Source organism: Schistocerca nitens, chromosome 1 (assembly GCF_023898315.1).
Source record: "Schistocerca nitens isolate TAMUIC-IGC-003100 chromosome 1, iqSchNite1.1, whole genome shotgun sequence".
NCBI lineage: Eukaryota > Metazoa > Arthropoda > Insecta > Orthoptera > Acrididae > Schistocerca > Schistocerca nitens.
In genome coordinates this window covers 792,528,486-792,544,954 of record NC_064614.1, presented here as the reverse complement: position 1 = coordinate 792,544,954, position 16,469 = coordinate 792,528,486, and the positions used below count along the sequence as shown (strand labels likewise).

The following is a 16,469-nucleotide window of genomic DNA, read 5'->3' as shown; positions in this document are numbered from 1 at the left end:
GGCCTAAAGAGACGCTTCCAGTGGGAGAGCAGTGGAAATACATGGCACAGCGATTGCCAAGACACTTACATTTCGGAGTGATCTTTGTACTACAAAGGAAACGTTTCGCCGCTCGTGCTCCAGCGGTAACGTGGCCGAGCGGTCTAAGGCGCTGGTTTTAGGCACCAGTCTCTTCGGAGGCGTGGGTTCGAATCCCACCGTTGCCAATTTTTACGTCTCACTTTTGTGCCGCTGCGGTGTGTTCTCGTGGCGTAGGACGCAGCTCTTGTGACGCGCGTGTTGTGTAGGTAGCGTGGCCGAGCGGTCTAAGGCGCTGGTTTCAGGCACCAGTCTCTTGAGAGGCGTGGGTTCCAACCCCACAGCTGCCAAACGTGTAATGTTTCCTGTGTCGAAGACGGCTGCGCTTATTGCCTGCAAAGAAAACAGCACAACAAGGCGTGAGCTTCTGCTTCGTGAATTGCCGTAGAACAGTGCGTGGTGCAACGACAGGATTTGGAGGCGCCTTTTGCTCTCATCATTGCTGGCGTTCGTCTCCACGAAATGCGTCCGGAGCACGCCGTTCTATAACGCGAGAGAGTGGATTTTTTACAGTTGTCGACAGTTAACCGTGCGTGGTTGCTGTGTTCGCTGGAAGAGCGCTGCCGCCGTTATCCGGTGTGGTCTAGTGGCTAGGATACCTGGCTCTCACCCAGGAGGCCCGGGTTCGATTCCCGGTACCGGAAATGCGCGTTTTTGTTGCTCCTCTTATGCGACTTGTCCCGACTTAGCTCGACTGACGCTACGCTGACGCGTGCAGAAAGCCACGTTAAGTATGATTCGTGGCAACACCTGACGGCGAGAGAGATGCGGCATCTATCCACTTGTTATCCAGCCACATACGGGTACCTGTAGTCAAGAGGCTTGGAGGACTGCAAGATATTGCCACGGAGGTGAATGCAGCTAACCACTGTAGTTAGTGTCCTGACAGCGCAGCAACGTTCATTTGCTCGTATACACGTGATGCGGACCGTGTCTGACACTGCTGTGGCGTACACCTTGGCCTAGGCTTTGCTGTGTATCGCCACTTGCATTCCTGCCAGCTGCTTTCGTGGGTGGCTTCGTGGCCGTGGCCGTGATCGTCTAGTGGTTAGGACATTGCGTTGTGGCCGCAATAACCCAGGTTCGAATCCTGGTCACGGCAATTTTGAAAGTTTTGCCTTACTGCCGTTGCAATAGCGATAGTGCACGAGTACTCGAAATGACAGTGCTCTCTTGATTTTGTCACTCGTGTTCCGCAGGCCGCAGTTTGCACTATCACTTCCTCACCAACACGTAATGTCGCCTCCCAGAGCGCAGACGTCCGCTGCTCTCTGTAGTCGAAAAGGGCAGTTGTTTTGAAGTGCGATGGATGAGCAGCCAGCCCCAGCAGAACAGGAAGCTGTGGCGTGCACTGTTTCTACAAATGCTAGGAACACTGGTGCCCATTGCAGCGCACGTAGCATGGCCGAGCGCTCTATGGCGCTGGTTTAAGGCACCAGTCTCTTCGTAGGCGTCGGTTCGAATCCCAGCGCTGCCAGGGGTTTTGCTGTAGTCGTGTTAACCTGCCGCTTTCTCTTCACGTGTAACCTCCTTGAGCTCACATATGTTTGTTACATGGAGCATTCTAGCTCCGCCTGACAGGTACAGCTATGATACTTTAGTGGTTACGGAAAGCCCAGGTTCGAAACCTGGTCACAGCACGAAAACGTCTCTCGATGCTGTCTCCTTAACTACGACAGCTACAGACAAGTGGCGTCGCTACCATACGGCGGGCACGGCATTTTCTTGTTGTGGATGGCCTAAAGAGACGCTTCCAGTGGGAGAGCAGTGGAAATACATGGCACAGCGATTGCCAAGACACTTACATTTCGGAGTGATCTTTGTACTACAAAGGAAACGTTTCGCCGCTCGTGCTCCAGCGGTAACGTGGCCGAGCGGTCTAAGGCGCTGGTTTTAGGCACCAGTCTCTTCGGAGGCGTGGGTTCGAATCCCACCGTTGCCAATTTTTACGTCTCACTTTTGTGCCGCTGCGGTGTGTTCTCGTGGCGTAGGACGCAGCTCTTGTGACGCGCGTGTTGTGTAGGTAGCGTGGCCGAGCGGTCTAAGGCGCTGGTTTCAGGCACCAGTCTCTTGAGAGGCGTGGGTTCCAACCCCACAGCTGCCAAACGTGTAATGTTTCCTGTGTCGAAGACGGCTGCGCTTATTGCCTGCAAAGAAAACAGCACAACAAGGCGTGAGCTTCTGCTTCGTGAATTGCCGTAGAACAGTGCGTGGTGCAACGACAGGATTTGGAGGCGCCTTTTGCTCTCATCATTGCTGGCGTTCGTCTCCACGAAATGCGTCCGGAGCACGCCGTTCTATAACGCGAGAGAGTGGATTTTTTACAGTTGTCGACAGTTAACCGTGCGTGGTTGCTGCGTTCGCTGGAAGAGCGCTGCCGCCGTTATCCGGTGTGGTCTAGTGGCTAGGATACCTGGCTCTCACCCAGGAGGCCCGGGTTCGATTCCCGGTACCGGAAATGCGCGTTTTTGTTGCTCCTCTTATGCGACTTGTCCCGACTTAGCTCGACTGACGCTACGCTGACGCGTGCAGAAAGCCACGTTAAGTATGATTCGTGGCAACACCTGACGGCGAGAGAGATGCGGCATCTATCCACTTGTTATCCAGCCACATACGGGTACCTGTAGTCAAGAGGCTTGGAGGACTGCAAGATATTGCCACGGAGGTGAATGCAGCTAACCACTGTAGTTAGTGTCCTGACAGCGCAGCAACGTTCATTTGCTCGTATACACGTGATGCGGACCGTGTCTGACACTGCTGTGGCGTACACCTTGGCCTAGGCTTTGCTGTGTATCGCCACTTGCATTCCTGCCAGCTGCTTTCGTGGGTGGCTTCGTGGCCGTGGCCGTGATCGTCTAGTGGTTAGGACATTGCGTTGTGGCCGCAATAACCCAGGTTCGAATCCTGGTCACGGCAATTTTGAAAGTTTTGCCTTACTGCCGTTGCAATAGCGATAGTGCACGAGTACTCGAAATGACAGTGCTCTCTTGATTTTGTCACTCGTGTTCCGCAGGCCGCAGTTTGCACTATCACTTCCTCACCAACACGTAATGTCGCCTCCCAGAGCGCAGACGTCCGCTGCTCTCTGTAGTCGAAAAGGGCAGTTGTTTTGAAGTGCGATGGATGAGCAGCCAGCCCCAGCAGAACAGGAAGCTGTGGCGTGCACTGTTTCTACAAATGCTAGGAACACTGGTGCCCATTGCAGCGCACGTAGCATGGCCGAGCGCTCTATGGCGCTGGTTTAAGGCACCAGTCTCTTCGTAGGCGTCGGTTCGAATCCCAGCGCTTCCAGGGGTTTTGCTGTAGTCGTGTTAACCTGCCGCTTTCTCTTCACGTGTAACCTCCTTGAGCTCACATATGTTTGTTACATGGAGCATTCTAGCTCCGCCTGACAGGTACAGCTATGATACTTTAGTGGTTACGGAAAGCCCAGGTTCGAAACCTGGTCACAGCACGAAAACGTCTCTCGATGCTGTCTCCTTAACTACGACAGCTACAGACAAGTGGCGTCGCTACCATACGGCGGGCACGGCATTTTCTTGTTGTGGATGGCCTAAAGAGACGCTTCCAGTGGGAGAGCAGTGGAAATACATGGCACAGCGATTGCCAAGACACTTACATTTCGGAGTGATCTTTGTACTACAAAGGAAACGTTTCGCCGCTCGTGCTCCAGCGGTAACGTGGCCGAGCGGTCTAAGGCGCTGGTTTTAGGCACCAGTCTCTTCGGAGGCGTGGGTTCGAATCCCACCGTTGCCAATTTTTACGTCTCACTTTTGTGCCGCTGCGGTGTGTTCTCGTGGCGTAGGACGCAGCTCTTGTGACGCGCGTGTTGTGTAGGTAGCGTGGCCGAGCGGTCTAAGGCGCTGGTTTCAGGCACCAGTCTCTTGAGAGGCGTGGGTTCCAACCCCACAGCTGCCAAACGTGTAATGTTTCCTGTGTCGAAGACGGCTGCGCTTATTGCCTGCAAAGAAAACAGCACAACAAGGCGTGAGCTTCTGCTTCGTGAATTGCCGTAGAACAGTGCGTGGTGCAACGACAGGATTTGGAGGCGCCTTTTGCTCTCATCATTGCTGGCGTTCGTCTCCACGAAATGCGTCCGGAGCACGCCGTTCTATAACGCGAGAGAGTGGATTTTTTACAGTTGTCGACAGTTAACCGTGCGTGGTTGCTGCGTTCGCTGGAAGAGCGCTGCCGCCGTTATCCGGTGTGGTCTAGTGGCTAGGATACCTGGCTCTCACCCAGGAGGCCCGGGTTCGATTCCCGGTACCGGAAATGCGCGTTTTTGTTGCTCCTCTTATGCGACTTGTCCCGACTTAGCTCGACTGACGCTACGCTGACGCGTGCAGAAAGCCACGTTAAGTATGATTCGTGGCAACACCTGACGGCGAGAGAGATGCGGCATCTATCCACTTGTTATCCAGCCACATACGGGTACCTGTAGTCAAGAGGCTTGGAGGACTGCAAGATATTGCCACGGAGGTGAATGCAGCTAACCACTGTAGTTAGTGTCCTGACAGCGCAGCAACGTTCATTTGCTCGTATACACGTGATGCGGACCGTGTCTGACACTGCTGTGGCGTACACCTTGGCCTAGGCTTTGCTGTGTATCGCCACTTGCATTCCTGCCAGCTGCTTTCGTGGGTGGCTTCGTGGCCGTGGCCGTGATCGTCTAGTGGTTAGGACATTGCGTTGTGGCCGCAATAACCCAGGTTCGAATCCTGGTCACGGCAATTTTGAAAGTTTTGCCTTACTGCCGTTGCAATAGCGATAGTGCACGAGTACTCGAAATGACAGTGCTCTCTTGATTTTGTCACTCGTGTTCCGCAGGCCGCAGTTTGCACTATCACTTCCTCACCAACACGTAATGTCGCCTCCCAGAGCGCAGACGTCCGCTGCTCTCTGTAGTCGAAAAGGGCAGTTGTTTTGAAGTGCGATGGATGAGCAGCCAGCCCCAGCAGAACAGGAAGTTCGTCGCGCTTCAGCTGTGCTACCGTGTGGACGTGTGTACTGCTGCGCTCCGATTGTGTTGTTTACATAGGTGTTCTGCTGTTGTCGTCTTTGCTGTCTGTCCGTTCATCTTCGTGTTTGTGTATCTTTGTCAGTGTTTGGCTGTTCATCACCGTTCTGTCTCCCACCGGAATTTCGGTTTTTTAACCGGAGTTTCATCCCTGTTCTGAATCATGTCTACGAACGTCAGGAAAAACACACTGGTCTTCGCTTTCGACAAGGAAACCCGTCATATCCAGCCAACGTCACTGGAAATACACGATTGGATAACTGAGGTAATTGGTGTCAACTCTGATTCCGTCCATACCATGCAGTTAGACAATGATAAATACTGTATTTTTGTTAAGTTTGAGAGCTCGGTGACGATAGATAGACTTTTAGCAAAGTGGGGTAGTGAAGTAGAATTCATTCACAGAGACGGCTCGAAGAGCAAAGTTCGGATCTGGCGAGCTGATATTGTTTACACTACCGTTCGCGTGCTTAACTTACCTATTGAAATTGATAATGATTTAATTAAGGATGCGCTTTGCAAGTATGGTGACGTTAAATCTGTTAATAATGAACGTTGGTCTCGTCACTACAAACTACAGTGTTTTAACGGAATTCGATCTGTGGAGATGGACATCAAGACCAATATTCCGTCTCATATATTTGTAAATGGCTACAAGGCGCAAATTGTGTATTCAGGTCAAGTACCGACCTGTCATGTTTGTAATGAGTCTGGCCACTTTAGACAGGATTGTCCGCGGCGGGTTTTTGTATTGAAAAGTAACCTAACGCAACGCCAGAAACTTACCCTAAACGATGTCTTGCCAAATAATGTATCAGTCCCGTTGGGTGTGGATACTGCCCAAGCAAACCACGCTGATTTATCCGTCAATGATATTACTCAATTTCCATGTTTAGATAAAAAGGCTGATCCTGATACCCCCGCATCCTCCGAATTGCAGACAAAAAAACGGCCCCATGAGATAACTGATAGCTGTTCTGACGACGAGTTGTCTGACAAATCTCACTCCGTGCGCAAACAAAAACAATGCGAGGAGGAGGTAATGCCACACCTCCAGGAAATACAGATGGAAGCTTGTAATCAATCAGAACGTAAACAGTTGGTGGGAAACTGCGAAGACGGGGATGTTTCTAGCAATAACCGCGAAACATCAGGAGGCGACACAGTTTGCACAGACGAGCAGACTTCTGACAATCACGAGACACAATTAGTGTGTCTGGCTCAACCCTCTGTAACGGCTAGTGCTTCCCCGAACGGTACAGATCACACGACAGGACTAAGCAGTACCGGCCGTGTCTTACAGTTGGACGACCCGACAGGATCGGCGTCACAACCGACCACCACAAAACCCGTTACAGAGCCTTCGGATGCCCCACGAAGGAAGATAAAGCCGCAACCGAATGTCAATGCTCCTCGTAATCAAGCGAAGTTAAAGAGCGCGAAAGGTACCACGCAACCCCATAATGTGCGTTACGAAACTGTCAGGCACGGGTCATTGAAAGAATCTCCTGAGGAACTTCCTGATAATCAATCTTCTACTGACTCAGGAGGAAAATCTCAAACCTAGACTGCACCAATACTGTAATTTGCAACCTCTCAATGGGACGTTCTGTTCTGTCTAAATTTTCTGTGTCTCCTAAGTAATAATTTAGTAGCATGTTATTTATTCACTGTCCTCACATCCAACGAGTAATAGCGCAATGACCCAGTGTTATACTATTGCTACTGTCAACATTAATAAAATACGGTCGGCATTGAAAATAGCAGCGCTAAAAGAATTTTTATATGATTCGGGAACTGATATAGCCCTGCTGCAGGAAGTTGTCACGTCGGATTTAAATATTCCCGGGTATGTTGCTCACCTAAATGTCTCCCACGAAACTAGCGTGGGGACAGCTTTTTTAATCCGAGATGGGATTCCAGTAACGGAAGTAGAACGACTGGAATCTGGAAGGGGAATAGGGCTCAAGATTTATGACGTGTCCCTTATTAACTTGTATGCCCCTTCCGGCAGCTCACATAGATCTGACAGAACACGATTTTTTAAAGACGAGGTAATATATTTATTACGCAAAAACCCCAGTCGCCTTATAATGGGAGGTGATTTTAATTGCGTCCTCAACAGGAAAGATCAGAGTCCGAATTTTAATTATTCTGCTGAATTAAAACATCTCGTTACTAGCTTAAAGCTAAAGGATGCTTGGGAATGCAAACACCCTGCTATTGTCGAGTACACTTATGCAACATCCAATGCATGCAGTAGACTCGATAGATTCTACATTACCGAAAATCTCGAAACAGCTCTATTGAAAACAGAAACAATTCCTGTCTACTTTTCGGACCATTCCGGTGTGTTGGCCTGTATCAATTTACAAGCGCAGCCAATCCGCCGCTTCAAAAACCAGTGGAATTTAAATGTCTCGCTGTTACCAGACCGTGAATTAGAAGATCAGATAAAAGACGCATGGGCGTTGTGCCTGCGTGCTCTTCCTAGATACGCGACTACCATAGACTGGTGGACAAAAATGACAAAGCCGAAACTTAGGAAGACGATCATGCAATATAGCTTTCAGAGGGCCAGAGATCTTAAAAACACTATAGAGTTCTATTACTCAGTACTCAGAGAGCTATATGGTCAAACATCTGGTTCACATCTTCGCCTGACAGATATCAAAAAAATTAAGGCTAAATTACTTAGCATTAAGAGGCATCAACTGGAAGGACTTAAAATAAAATCCAAGGCGAAATCTGTATCAGACGACGAAACAACTTCCCTATACCACCTTCTGAAGCACGCTAAAAACAGAAGAACAATGCTTATCGACGAATTACGGACGCCGAATGGTACAAGTCTTAGGACACAGAAGGAGATTCTGAATGAGATCTATCGCTACTTCGATAAATTATATTCTGAAAATTCCAGCTGCGAGGAATCTATTGATGATTTCCTCGACTTTCTTGTGCCACAGCTGACGGATGATGACAACGTTACCTTCCTGTCGCACGTATGTAATGAGGACGTTTATGAGACTCTGTGTAACTCCCCTCTGAAAAAATCCCCGGGTCCTGATGGTCTACCAGCAGAATTTTATGTCCACTATTGGCCGATAGTGGGAGGGACAATTACAGCGATTGTAAATGAAGTTCTTCAGGGCGCAATGTTACCCTCTGAATTTAAAGAAAGTAAAATAGTCCTTATCCCCAAAACTAAAGGACACACAGATCTTACTAACTTCCGACCGATTTCGTTGCTCAATGCGGACTATAAAATAGTAGCAAGAATTCTCAACAAGAAAATTTCATCCTTAGCAAGTAGACTGATTAGTCCGTATCAACACTGCATTGCAGGTAAAACTCTGTTTCATAATTTAGCGGAATTTCGGGATATAATTGCAATCACTTCAGTCACTAACATCAAATGTGCCCTGGTTTTCCTGGATTTCCATAAAGCATTCGATCTCGTGAATCATCTCTACCTCTTCAAGACGTTAAAAAAACTTGGTTTCCAAGAACGAGCCTTAAACGTAATAAAAAACGTGGCGACAGGAATAAACGCATGCATAGCAGTTAACAGTCAGGCTACGCGAAAATTTCAAATACGACGCGGTGTTCCTCAGGGAAGCCCCCTTTCTATGTCACTCTTTGCCATTTCACTGGACCCATTTCTTAAACGTATTCACGATAAATTAACAGGAATAACACTGTCAGGGTGCAAAACAGCTATAAAAGCTTATGCTGATGATGTAGGCGTCATAATCAGAAATAATGACGATGTAGCTACGTTAGCTGCAGTGATTCAGACTTACTGCAGTGCGTCTGGGGCAAATTCAAATGAAAAGAAAAGCAAAATTTTACATCTTAGGGGTTTTGAGCACATAAACGTAGAGTGGGCAAAGCTGGTCAGGCAGCATACGACGCTTGGTGTTACATTAACCGCATGCCCAATGAAAATGACTGCGTTGAATTGGAAAGCTGCGGCACGGAAAGTGCAGGGTGCTATAATGGAAAATTTATCACGGAACATGAATCAGATTCAGAGGATTAAGTACATCAACACGTGTATCTTAGCTACAGCATACCACACTGCTCAGCTCTTTCCACTACCCAAAATGATAGCCAGGAACATAACGTCCAGAATCACAAATTTTCTGTGGAAAGGAGAACTGTTTCGAGTAACCGCCAAAGTGGCCACCTTACATCCCAGAAATGGTGGTTTAGGTCTAATCAATATTACCAACAAAGCCTCTGCCCTCTTCGTCAAAAGGCAACTAACTATCATTAGAGAAGTACCGGAAAGTATTTCAAGCCGACTTTTTGAAATTCTCAAACCTCGCAGCCTGCAGCCTCCTATTGATGTGCAAAAAATTAACAATCGTCTCCAGCACGTGCGAGCCTTTTATATTGAACTTAGCTACTTGAGGGACGAAGCTACACGGCTACGTCACCTAACGTCAAAAGACATTATGCGGCTCTGGCAGACATGTGAAGGAAAGAATAAAGTAGAGAGACAGTTTCCTCACATACACTGGACTGCTATCTGGCAAAACATCAATTTAAAAGTTTTATCTTCTGACATAAGAACAGCATGGTACAAAGCCGTTAATAATATCATTAGCACCAACGAAAGATTATATGAAATTGGCCTCAGTGACACCGATCTATGTCAACGATGTCGACTAGTGGACACAATTATCCACAGATACACTTGCGGCGGCAATATATATATCTGGAATTGGCTCAAAGTGCAAATAGCTCTCATTACAAGGTCTTCACCACAGTACATCTCGCTGTCAGTGCTGCACAGACCACAAGACCGTTATTTTCCAGAGACGAAGAATAATGCTGTTTATTGGCTCCTGGGAAATTATGTAACTTACGTAACTCATGACGCTGGAACTGACACCGTTACAGATTTCCAGATATACTTACAGTGCAAATACCACAAAATACGTACTTATGCGGACCACAAGAAGAAATATGGTAATATGTTACAAATTATATTTGATAGAATGGGAATAGGCTAATAACCATCAACCTAAAGCACACAGTATTGAGTGAATATATTACTATGTGCAGAAGCATTGTGTGTTTCATTTCTTATACTTTCATTTTTGTTGATTTTCCATTATGACAAAATGGTCAAAAACGACAACTGATAAAAAAATAAATAAAAAAAAAAAAACTTCAAAAAAAATGAAAGGAACAACAGGTAGAAGATTGAGTTATATTTTTCATTTCATGCACATGAAGGGCAATTACTTAGTTCAAGAAACAATTCTTTTCATTTAATCATGATAATATAAAAAACCATACAAAAAAGAGGAAACACAAATTACAAAAAAAAAAAAAAAAAAAAAAAAAATTAAATACATTTTAAAAAATTGCCAAAGGCGGCAGTTGTATTTTTGGACCATAGGAGGGACAAAGTCGAAAATCAGTGATGGGTATGGTGGAGACATTGCGGCCAGGCCTCAGATTATTTTTGACCCCTGCCCGCTTTGCCTCCCCCTGCCTATTACTGAAAAAAAAAAGAAAAAAAAAAAAAAAAAAAAAAAAAAAAAAAAAGTGGCTAGGATACCTGGCTCTCACCCAGGAGGCCCGGGTTCGATTCCCGGTACCGGAAATGCGCGTTTTTGTTGCTCCTCTTATGCGACTTGTCCCGACTTAGCTCGACTGACGCTACGCTGACGCGTGCAGAAAGCCACGTTAAGTATGATTCGTGGCAACACCTGACGGCGAGAGAGATGCGGCATCTATCCACTTGTTATCCAGCCACATACGGGTACCTGTAGTCAAGAGGCTTGGAGGACTGCAAGATATTGCCACGGAGGTGAATGCAGCTAACCACTGTAGTTAGTGTCCTGACAGCGCAGCAACGTTCATTTGCTCGTATACACGTGATGCGGACCGTGTCTGACACTGCTGTGGCGTACACCTTGGCCTAGGCTTTGCTGTGTATCGCCACTTGCATTCCTGCCAGCTGCTTTCGTGGGTGGCTTCGTGGCCGTGGCCGTGATCGTCTAGTGGTTAGGACATTGCGTTGTGGCCGCAATAACCCAGGTTCGAATCCTGGTCACGGCAATTTTGAAAGTTTTGCCTTACTGCCGTTGCAATAGCGATAGTGCACGAGTACTCGAAATGACAGTGCTCTCTTGATTTTGTCACTCGTGTTCCGCAGGCCGCAGTTTGCACTATCACTTCCTCACCAACACGTAATGTCGCCTCCCAGAGCGCAGACGTCCGCTGCTCTCTGTAGTCGAAAAGGGCAGTTGTTTTGAAGTGCGATGGATGAGCAGCCAGCCCCAGCAGAACAGGAAGCTGTGGCGTGCACTGTTTCTACAAATGCTAGGAACACTGGTGCCCATTGCAGCGCACGTAGCATGGCCGAGCGCTCTATGGCGCTGGTTTAAGGCACCAGTCTCTTCGTAGGCGTCGGTTCGAATCCCAGCGCTGCCAGGGGTTTTGCTGTAGTCGTGTTAACCTGCCGCTTTCTCTTCACGTGTAACCTCCTTGAGCTCACATATGTTTGTTACATGGAGCATTCTAGCTCCGCCTGACAGGTACAGCTATGATACTTTAGTGGTTACGGAAAGCCCAGGTTCGAAACCTGGTCACAGCACGAAAACGTCTCTCGATGCTGTCTCCTTAACTACGACAGCTACAGACAAGTGGCGTCGCTACCATACGGCGGGCACGGCATTTTCTTGTTGTGGATGGCCTAAAGAGACGCTTCCAGTGGGAGAGCAGTGGAAATACATGGCACAGCGATTGCCAAGACACTTACATTTCGGAGTGATCTTTGTACTACAAAGGAAACGTTTCGCCGCTCGTGCTCCAGCGGTAACGTGGCCGAGCGGTCTAAGGCGCTGGTTTTAGGCACCAGTCTCTTCGGAGGCGTGGGTTCGAATCCCACCGTTGCCAATTTTTACGTCTCACTTTTGTGCCGCTGCGGTGTGTTCTCGTGGCGTAGGACGCAGCTCTTGTGACGCGCGTGTTGTGTAGGTAGCGTGGCCGAGCGGTCTAAGGCGCTGGTTTCAGGCACCAGTCTCTTGAGAGGCGTGGGTTCCAACCCCACAGCTGCCAAACGTGTAATGTTTCCTGTGTCGAAGACGGCTGCGCTTATTGCCTGCAAAGAAAACAGCACAACAAGGCGTGAGCTTCTGCTTCGTGAATTGCCGTAGAACAGTGCGTGGTGCAACGACAGGATTTGGAGGCGCCTTTTGCTCTCATCATTGCTGGCGTTCGTCTCCACGAAATGCGTCCGGAGCACGCCGTTCTATAACGCGAGAGAGTGGATTTTTTACAGTTGTCGACAGTTAACCGTGCGTGGTTGCTGTGTTCGCTGGAAGAGCGCTGCCGCCGTTATCCGGTGTGGTCTAGTGGCTAGGATACCTGGCTCTCACCCAGGAGGCCCGGGTTCGATTCCCGGTACCGGAAATGCGCGTTTTTGTTGCTCCTCTTATGCGACTTGTCCCGACTTAGCTCGACTGACGCTACGCTGACGCGTGCAGAAAGCCACGTTAAGTATGATTCGTGGCAACACCTGACGGCGAGAGAGATGCGGCATCTATCCACTTGTTATCCAGCCACATACGGGTACCTGTAGTCAAGAGGCTTGGAGGACTGCAAGATATTGCCACGGAGGTGAATGCAGCTAACCACTGTAGTTAGTGTCCTGACAGCGCAGCAACGTTCATTTGCTCGTATACACGTGATGCGGACCGTGTCTGACACTGCTGTGGCGTACACCTTGGCCTAGGCTTTGCTGTGTATCGCCACTTGCATTCCTGCCAGCTGCTTTCGTGGGTGGCTTCGTGGCCGTGGCCGTGATCGTCTAGTGGTTAGGACATTGCGTTGTGGCCGCAATAACCCAGGTTCGAATCCTGGTCACGGCAATTTTGAAAGTTTTGCCTTACTGCCGTTGCAATAGCGATAGTGCACGAGTACTCGAAATGACAGTGCTCTCTTGATTTTGTCACTCGTGTTCCGCAGGCCGCAGTTTGCACTATCACTTCCTCACCAACACGTAATGTCGCCTCCCAGAGCGCAGACGTCCGCTGCTCTCTGTAGTCGAAAAGGGCAGTTGTTTTGAAGTGCGATGGATGAGCAGCCAGCCCCAGCAGAACAGGAAGCTGTGGCGTGCACTGTTTCTACAAATGCTAGGAACACTGGTGCCCATTGCAGCGCACGTAGCATGGCCGAGCGCTCTATGGCGCTGGTTTAAGGCACCAGTCTCTTCGTAGGCGTCGGTTCGAATCCCAGCGCTGCCAGGGGTTTTGCTGTAGTCGTGTTAACCTGCCGCTTTCTCTTCACGTGTAACCTCCTTGAGCTCACATATGTTTGTTACATGGAGCATTCTAGCTCCGCCTGACAGGTACAGCTATGATACTTTAGTGGTTACGGAAAGCCCAGGTTCGAAACCTGGTCACAGCACGAAAACGTCTCTCGATGCTGTCTCCTTAACTACGACAGCTACAGACAAGTGGCGTCGCTACCATACGGCGGGCACGGCATTTTCTTGTTGTGGATGGCCTAAAGAGACGCTTCCAGTGGGAGAGCAGTGGAAATACATGGCACAGCGATTGCCAAGACACTTACATTTCGGAGTGATCTTTGTACTACAAAGGAAACGTTTCGCCGCTCGTGCTCCAGCGGTAACGTGGCCGAGCGGTCTAAGGCGCTGGTTTTAGGCACCAGTCTCTTCGGAGGCGTGGGTTCGAATCCCACCGTTGCCAATTTTTACGTCTCACTTTTGTGCCGCTGCGGTGTGTTCTCGTGGCGTAGGACGCAGCTCTTGTGACGCGCGTGTTGTGTAGGTAGCGTGGCCGAGCGGTCTAAGGCGCTGGTTTCAGGCACCAGTCTCTTGAGAGGCGTGGGTTCCAACCCCACAGCTGCCAAACGTGTAATGTTTCCTGTGTCGAAGACGGCTGCGCTTATTGCCTGCAAAGAAAACAGCACAACAAGGCGTGAGCTTCTGCTTCGTGAATTGCCGTAGAACAGTGCGTGGTGCAACGACAGGATTTGGAGGCGCCTTTTGCTCTCATCATTGCTGGCGTTCGTCTCCACGAAATGCGTCCGGAGCACGCCGTTCTATAACGCGAGAGAGTGGATTTTTTACAGTTGTCGACAGTTAACCGTGCGTGGTTGCTGTGTTCGCTGGAAGAGCGCTGCCGCCGTTATCCGGTGTGGTCTAGTGGCTAGGATACCTGGCTCTCACCCAGGAGGCCCGGGTTCGATTCCCGGTACCGGAAATGCGCGTTTTTGTTGCTCCTCTTATGCGACTTGTCCCGACTTAGCTCGACTGACGCTACGCTGACGCGTGCAGAAAGCCACGTTAAGTATGATTCGTGGCAACACCTGACGGCGAGAGAGATGCGGCATCTATCCACTTGTTATCCAGCCACATACGGGTACCTGTAGTCAAGAGGCTTGGAGGACTGCAAGATATTGCCACGGAGGTGAATGCAGCTAACCACTGTAGTTAGTGTCCTGACAGCGCAGCAACGTTCATTTGCTCGTATACACGTGATGCGGACCGTGTCTGACACTGCTGTGGCGTACACCTTGGCCTAGGCTTTGCTGTGTATCGCCACTTGCATTCCTGCCAGCTGCTTTCGTGGGTGGCTTCGTGGCCGTGGCCGTGATCGTCTAGTGGTTAGGACATTGCGTTGTGGCCGCAATAACCCAGGTTCGAATCCTGGTCACGGCAATTTTGAAAGTTTTGCCTTACTGCCGTTGCAATAGCGATAGTGCACGAGTACTCGAAATGACAGTGCTCTCTTGATTTTGTCACTCGTGTTCCGCAGGCCGCAGTTTGCACTATCACTTCCTCACCAACACGTAATGTCGCCTCCCAGAGCGCAGACGTCCGCTGCTCTCTGTAGTCGAAAAGGGCAGTTGTTTTGAAGTGCGATGGATGAGCAGCCAGCCCCAGCAGAACAGGAAGCTGTGGCGTGCACTGTTTCTACAAATGCTAGGAACACTGGTGCCCATTGCAGCGCACGTAGCATGGCCGAGCGCTCTATGGCGCTGGTTTAAGGCACCAGTCTCTTCGTAGGCGTCGGTTCGAATCCCAGCGCTGCCAGGGGTTTTGCTGTAGTCGTGTTAACCTGCCGCTTTCTCTTCACGTGTAACCTCCTTGAGCTCACATATGTTTGTTACATGGAGCATTCTAGCTCCGCCTGACAGGTACAGCTATGATACTTTAGTGGTTACGGAAAGCCCAGGTTCGAAACCTGGTCACAGCACGAAAACGTCTCTCGATGCTGTCTCCTTAACTACGACAGCTACAGACAAGTGGCGTCGCTACCATACGGCGGGCACGGCATTTTCTTGTTGTGGATGGCCTAAAGAGACGCTTCCAGTGGGAGAGCAGTGGAAATACATGGCACAGCGATTGCCAAGACACTTACATTTCGGAGTGATCTTTGTACTACAAAGGAAACGTTTCGCCGCTCGTGCTCCAGCGGTAACGTGGCCGAGCGGTCTAAGGCGCTGGTTTTAGGCACCAGTCTCTTCGGAGGCGTGGGTTCGAATCCCACCGTTGCCAATTTTTACGTCTCACTTTTGTGCCGCTGCGGTGTGTTCTCGTGGCGTAGGACGCAGCTCTTGTGACGCGCGTGTTGTGTAGGTAGCGTGGCCGAGCGGTCTAAGGCGCTGGTTTCAGGCACCAGTCTCTTGAGAGGCGTGGGTTCCAACCCCACAGCTGCCAAACGTGTAATGTTTCCTGTGTCGAAGACGGCTGCGCTTATTGCCTGCAAAGAAAACAGCACAACAAGGCGTGAGCTTCTGCTTCGTGAATTGCCGTAGAACAGTGCGTGGTGCAACGACAGGATTTGGAGGCGCCTTTTGCTCTCATCATTGCTGGCGTTCGTCTCCACGAAATGCGTCCGGAGCACGCCGTTCTATAACGCGAGAGAGTGGATTTTTTACAGTTGTCGACAGTTAACCGTGCGTGGTTGCTGCGTTCGCTGGAAGAGCGCTGCCGCCGTTATCCGGTGTGGTCTAGTGGCTAGGATACCTGGCTCTCACCCAGGAGGCCCGGGTTCGATTCCCGGTACCGGAAATGCGCGTTTTTGTTGCTCCTCTTATGCGACTTGTCCCGACTTAGCTCGACTGACGCTACGCTGACGCGTGCAGAAAGCCACGTTAAGTATGATTCGTGGCAACACCTGACGGCGAGAGAGATGCGGCATCTATCCACTTGTTATCCAGCCACATACGGGTACCTGTAGTCAAGAGGCTTGGAGGACTGCAAGATATTGCCACGGAGGTGAATGCAGCTAACCACTGTAGTTAGTGTCCTGACAGCGCAGCAACGTTCATTTGCTCGTATACACGTGATGCGGACCGTGTCTGACACTGCTGTGGCGTA

At 49.6% G+C, this 16,469-nt stretch overlaps 24 non-coding genes across 24 annotated transcripts; all 24 read left to right on the top strand.

Annotated features, from left to right (window-relative positions):
• Positions 1 to 124: 124 nt before the first annotated feature.
• Trnal-uag (transfer RNA leucine (anticodon UAG)) lies at positions 125 to 206 on the top strand. Its single transcript has one exon. It is a non-coding gene; the product is annotated as a tRNA-Leu (tRNA).
• An 80-nt stretch (positions 207 to 286) lies between these two features.
• Trnal-cag (transfer RNA leucine (anticodon CAG)) lies at positions 287 to 368 on the top strand. The gene has a single exon. It is a non-coding gene; the product is annotated as a tRNA-Leu (tRNA).
• Positions 369 to 650: 282 nt separating this feature from the next.
• Positions 651 to 722, top strand: Trnae-cuc (transfer RNA glutamic acid (anticodon CUC)). Its single transcript has one exon. It is a non-coding gene; the product is annotated as a tRNA-Glu (tRNA).
• A 386-nt stretch (positions 723 to 1,108) lies between these two features.
• On the top strand, positions 1,109 to 1,180 carry Trnah-gug (transfer RNA histidin (anticodon GUG)). The gene has a single exon. It is a non-coding gene; the product is annotated as a tRNA-His (tRNA).
• A 758-nt stretch (positions 1,181 to 1,938) lies between these two features.
• Trnal-uag (transfer RNA leucine (anticodon UAG)) lies at positions 1,939 to 2,020 on the top strand. The gene has a single exon. It is a non-coding gene; the product is annotated as a tRNA-Leu (tRNA).
• An 80-nt stretch (positions 2,021 to 2,100) lies between these two features.
• Trnal-cag (transfer RNA leucine (anticodon CAG)) lies at positions 2,101 to 2,182 on the top strand. The gene has a single exon. It is a non-coding gene; the product is annotated as a tRNA-Leu (tRNA).
• Positions 2,183 to 2,464: 282 nt separating this feature from the next.
• Positions 2,465 to 2,536, top strand: Trnae-cuc (transfer RNA glutamic acid (anticodon CUC)). The gene has a single exon. It is a non-coding gene; the product is annotated as a tRNA-Glu (tRNA).
• A 386-nt stretch (positions 2,537 to 2,922) lies between these two features.
• Trnah-gug (transfer RNA histidin (anticodon GUG)) lies at positions 2,923 to 2,994 on the top strand. Its single transcript has one exon. It is a non-coding gene; the product is annotated as a tRNA-His (tRNA).
• Positions 2,995 to 3,752: 758 nt separating this feature from the next.
• Trnal-uag (transfer RNA leucine (anticodon UAG)) lies at positions 3,753 to 3,834 on the top strand. Its single transcript has one exon. It is a non-coding gene; the product is annotated as a tRNA-Leu (tRNA).
• Positions 3,835 to 3,914: 80 nt separating this feature from the next.
• On the top strand, positions 3,915 to 3,996 carry Trnal-cag (transfer RNA leucine (anticodon CAG)). Its single transcript has one exon. It is a non-coding gene; the product is annotated as a tRNA-Leu (tRNA).
• A 282-nt stretch (positions 3,997 to 4,278) lies between these two features.
• Positions 4,279 to 4,350, top strand: Trnae-cuc (transfer RNA glutamic acid (anticodon CUC)). Its single transcript has one exon. It is a non-coding gene; the product is annotated as a tRNA-Glu (tRNA).
• Positions 4,351 to 4,736: 386 nt separating this feature from the next.
• On the top strand, positions 4,737 to 4,808 carry Trnah-gug (transfer RNA histidin (anticodon GUG)). The gene has a single exon. It is a non-coding gene; the product is annotated as a tRNA-His (tRNA).
• Positions 4,809 to 11,104: 6,296 nt separating this feature from the next.
• On the top strand, positions 11,105 to 11,176 carry Trnah-gug (transfer RNA histidin (anticodon GUG)). The gene has a single exon. It is a non-coding gene; the product is annotated as a tRNA-His (tRNA).
• Positions 11,177 to 11,934: 758 nt separating this feature from the next.
• Trnal-uag (transfer RNA leucine (anticodon UAG)) lies at positions 11,935 to 12,016 on the top strand. Its single transcript has one exon. It is a non-coding gene; the product is annotated as a tRNA-Leu (tRNA).
• An 80-nt stretch (positions 12,017 to 12,096) lies between these two features.
• On the top strand, positions 12,097 to 12,178 carry Trnal-cag (transfer RNA leucine (anticodon CAG)). Its single transcript has one exon. It is a non-coding gene; the product is annotated as a tRNA-Leu (tRNA).
• A 282-nt stretch (positions 12,179 to 12,460) lies between these two features.
• Positions 12,461 to 12,532, top strand: Trnae-cuc (transfer RNA glutamic acid (anticodon CUC)). Its single transcript has one exon. It is a non-coding gene; the product is annotated as a tRNA-Glu (tRNA).
• Positions 12,533 to 12,918: 386 nt separating this feature from the next.
• Trnah-gug (transfer RNA histidin (anticodon GUG)) lies at positions 12,919 to 12,990 on the top strand. The gene has a single exon. It is a non-coding gene; the product is annotated as a tRNA-His (tRNA).
• Positions 12,991 to 13,748: 758 nt separating this feature from the next.
• Trnal-uag (transfer RNA leucine (anticodon UAG)) lies at positions 13,749 to 13,830 on the top strand. Its single transcript has one exon. It is a non-coding gene; the product is annotated as a tRNA-Leu (tRNA).
• An 80-nt stretch (positions 13,831 to 13,910) lies between these two features.
• Positions 13,911 to 13,992, top strand: Trnal-cag (transfer RNA leucine (anticodon CAG)). Its single transcript has one exon. It is a non-coding gene; the product is annotated as a tRNA-Leu (tRNA).
• Positions 13,993 to 14,274: 282 nt separating this feature from the next.
• On the top strand, positions 14,275 to 14,346 carry Trnae-cuc (transfer RNA glutamic acid (anticodon CUC)). Its single transcript has one exon. It is a non-coding gene; the product is annotated as a tRNA-Glu (tRNA).
• A 386-nt stretch (positions 14,347 to 14,732) lies between these two features.
• Positions 14,733 to 14,804, top strand: Trnah-gug (transfer RNA histidin (anticodon GUG)). Its single transcript has one exon. It is a non-coding gene; the product is annotated as a tRNA-His (tRNA).
• Positions 14,805 to 15,562: 758 nt separating this feature from the next.
• On the top strand, positions 15,563 to 15,644 carry Trnal-uag (transfer RNA leucine (anticodon UAG)). The gene has a single exon. It is a non-coding gene; the product is annotated as a tRNA-Leu (tRNA).
• An 80-nt stretch (positions 15,645 to 15,724) lies between these two features.
• Trnal-cag (transfer RNA leucine (anticodon CAG)) lies at positions 15,725 to 15,806 on the top strand. The gene has a single exon. It is a non-coding gene; the product is annotated as a tRNA-Leu (tRNA).
• Positions 15,807 to 16,088: 282 nt separating this feature from the next.
• On the top strand, positions 16,089 to 16,160 carry Trnae-cuc (transfer RNA glutamic acid (anticodon CUC)). Its single transcript has one exon. It is a non-coding gene; the product is annotated as a tRNA-Glu (tRNA).
• Positions 16,161 to 16,469: the final 309 nt, after the last annotated feature.